Here is a 3,515-nt window from a genome sequence, read left to right on the forward strand (position 1 = left end):
AAGCTGTTACCCGGGAGTGCATAAGCTGTTACCCGGGAGTGCATAAGCTGTTACCCGGGAGTGCATAAGCTGTTACCCGGGAGTGCAAGAGTGCATTTGTGATAAGTGTTTGCACTTGAGGGTGCATCAAATTTCTCAATAATTCTGAGTGTGTGCATATTTTGTCCTGCACTTTTCCTGTTTACATCAATTTTACATCTCAGGGAATTTCATGATTTAAAATTGAACTATGCTTAATTACCTATCACTACCATTAGTGACCGTTTTTCAAATTCCTAAAGATATGGTAAGTAAAGGGACAGCTTAAAAAGGTAATGTTTAAAAAGGCCAAAAACATGATTTCACAAGCAGGGCCACGGAGAGGGGGGGAGGGGGCAAATTGCCTGAGGTCCTTGAACCTCATAAAAAAGGAATTCCATTTTAGGAATGGAATTTATTCGTTTCAAGTTGAATGATAGTTATCCATTTATAGAATGGAATTAATAGTAAAATGTTACAATGAAACAATTTAAATAAAGTAATATTAAAACAATTGCAAGAAAACGACTGCAAACAATATTCTGCAGCGTATTCTGCAGTCAATCTAAAGAAAGGGGTCACACAAATTTTCTGCTCGCTTCGCTCGCAAGGATGCCTTTCTTTTACAGTTTTGCCTCAGCCCCACTGTAATTTTTTTACCGGCCCTAATCTAAAGTGGATCACGCAATTTAGAATGACACATTATTTTCCAATCTCAGTTGTGGAAAAATTTAAAAAGTAATTTTGCCATATTTGAAAAACTTTCCAATCTGAGGCACATCCAAACCATGCCCATCTTTCGGGTATGCACCCACTATTTTACAAAAATCGCTCGGGAATGCAGATGCCATGGAATCCATACTGGCCCCGCACGAGCCCCTTTCAATGCAGCATCATTCATAGGGCACGTTAGGCGCTGGTTTAGGGTCTCTAGCGTGAGAAGGGCCCTTAAATTTCCGACATGGACGGATTTTTCCGAAAATATTAATGACACATCATCTATATCTAATATTTTGACAATAACCGCTTCGAAATTTCTCAATATTTTAAGCGAGGAATAAAGGTCCTGAAAGTACGGGACCCGACGATTGGTTTACTTACAACCTACTGAAACACGTTAGATTTACATCAAGAGAAATACTTTTTACATTGCACCTAAAACTTAAACAAAAAACAACCCAAGACCCCTTGCAAGAGGCACACCCAGTGGTGTAGCTTGACCTCCCGGACTAGGGAAAGCAGGACCATCAATATTAAAATTTACCGACGAAGACATAAATGACAAAAAAATTTGAAAAACAATTTTACCGATAAACTAAGGATTTTGCTGACCAACTGAAGATTTACCGACCAACTCATGCCCCGCTAGCTACGCGGCGAGCGTGTTTTCTACTGTAAATGTAACTTTCGACCTATGGCAACTCTATGTAAATACTGGAAATCATCCACAGCATACCACAGCATACCTTTCCGCGCTAGCGCTTCCATGTCATTGCTTCCGCAAGAAATTCTTGGAACCGAAACTGCGTCATGCTGGTCAAAACGAGACTGCATGTACAAGAGACTTCTTACTTAGGCCAGCAAAATCTCTATTCTGTTGCGAAACGAAGACGATTTGATCAGTGACGAGTGAGGTGCTGTCCGTAAAAATGCCAAGCCAATCACCCGAGGAAGCAAAACGACTTGCGTTTAGAACACAGTTGGTTCTAAGTCGATACCGAACGCGAAATATGCTCTTAGCAGGATCGCTAGTCGCAGCAGTTTCAGGAGTGTGTATCTTTTCAATATCGTCCTATTTTTGTGTGGTCACGTGTTACATTTTTTAGTCCAACTTCGAAATACCATCACATTTGATAGGCAGCTAGCGTTTCACAAAGTATTTTTTAATCTCATTGTAGTAAATCCTAAATCTTACAAAATCCACAGGGCTGTCAATGTTTACTTGGAGAGTTATATTTAATAGCCTAAAACTGAAATACAACGCACTTAAACTTCATAATTAATTCTTTTTTAATAGAATCGCAAGTTTAGGAATATTTATTGATGGATAATCTAAGTTTTGTACCATGGATATTCATCCTTTATGTTTTCCAGTTATTTCTCAAATAGGTCAGTCTGTATATTTCTGAAGCAATTTTTTGGGTATCCTTACATTCAAAAGCCCTGTGATACCACCCCTGTTTCTTCACCAACCACACCTCACCTTCTGCCATTTACCATGATACAGACCTGCCAACTTTTCTAAGCTCAAAATCTGGAGGGCAATCAAAGATCTGGAGATTTTACAGAGTTTCCTAATGCTCTTTTCAAATCCATAGGTTAGATTGAACTGGTGATTCTTCTCTGTAAAAGTTTGTTAAAAAAATATTTGAAAAGCTGAATGGATACATTATAGAATAGAAGAAAAAGTTGCAAATTTGTCCTTCCATCTTTGGAACTTTTTGGATCAAGTTTGTAGCAGGCATGATTGAATAAAAGGGATAATTGAAATTTTGCTAGTTTTTGTTTTTCTTTTTAATCTATTGAAAAGAGAAAAATCCCAAAGAGTTGGCAGATTAGCTGATTTGGCATAAATCTCATGCAAATACAGAAAAGTAATGGTAAAAATGTTCTTCAGAGCCAAACTTAAAATGTTTTCATAAATTGTTTGAGGTCTTTGATGAGTCAGTGGAAATTTCAACCAAAACATAGAAATTTGACCAAATATTTTATATTATGAAAGGCTGTTATGTCTAGTACTTAATTTTATGTAAATTGTATTGAAAAAACAACTAAGCTACTTTTCTGTTTAAGTAACACAAATTTGGTACCATTTGATTCATGACAGGTTGTTTCAAGACTACTCTTCAAGATCTGGTTACAGCCACACCTATCCAGGAACATTTAACTTTTCATGTGTCAAATGGTTAATTTCTAAGTAAAAAAACCATATTCCTTTTACACTACCCAAAAAGCCATACTCAGTTTATCATCACACAAAAAGCAACCTTGTCAAAGTTCAAGTAGAAATGTGCCAAATACTTGTGTGGCCTTGCTATCCCAAGGTATTTTGGAAGTCTTAATGGTACTACACCTTTTTGTTTAAAAACTGCAGGGATTACCTTGACTAATTTCTAGATGCCTACACGATCTTGCAAGTAAAGCAAGAAGATTTCTCAGAGTATGACAACTTACCACGACAGACAAAGTCTTGAAGGCAAAGTTGAAAGATGCTGTTTTTGTAAATGTTAATCATTTGGTGGAAACAAAAATATCTCTGGAAACTGATGTGAACTATGTGTATGTAACTTTGTACAGCAGTTGTGGAGAATGAAATTTTGTTTGTGGAAATTGTCACAATTATAAACAAAACAGTGAATGACAATTGTTAGCTGCAGCAATTAGACTCTCATTATTATCAATTTGAAATAAACTTAACAAGCTCTTTCTGCATCAGACAAACTTTTCTCCATCTTTGCTTATATCAGTTAGAAGCTTTAATAAATAATCAGTCAGAA

General features: G+C 36.6%; 1 long non-coding RNA gene across 1 annotated transcript; it reads left to right on the top strand.

Moving 5' to 3' along the window:
* Positions 1-1,235: 1,235 nt before the first annotated feature.
* On the top strand, positions 1,236-3,438 carry LOC135682194 (uncharacterized). Its single transcript, XR_010515673.2, has 2 exons — positions 1,236-1,791; positions 3,136-3,438. It is a non-coding gene; the product is annotated as an uncharacterized LOC135682194 (long non-coding RNA).
* Positions 3,439-3,515: the final 77 nt, after the last annotated feature.

The sequence above is a fragment of the Rhopilema esculentum genome, chromosome 16 (assembly GCF_057945365.1).
Source record: "Rhopilema esculentum isolate cy_ngs chromosome 16, ASM5794536v1, whole genome shotgun sequence".
Taxonomy (NCBI): domain Eukaryota; kingdom Metazoa; phylum Cnidaria; class Scyphozoa; order Rhizostomeae; family Rhizostomatidae; genus Rhopilema; species Rhopilema esculentum.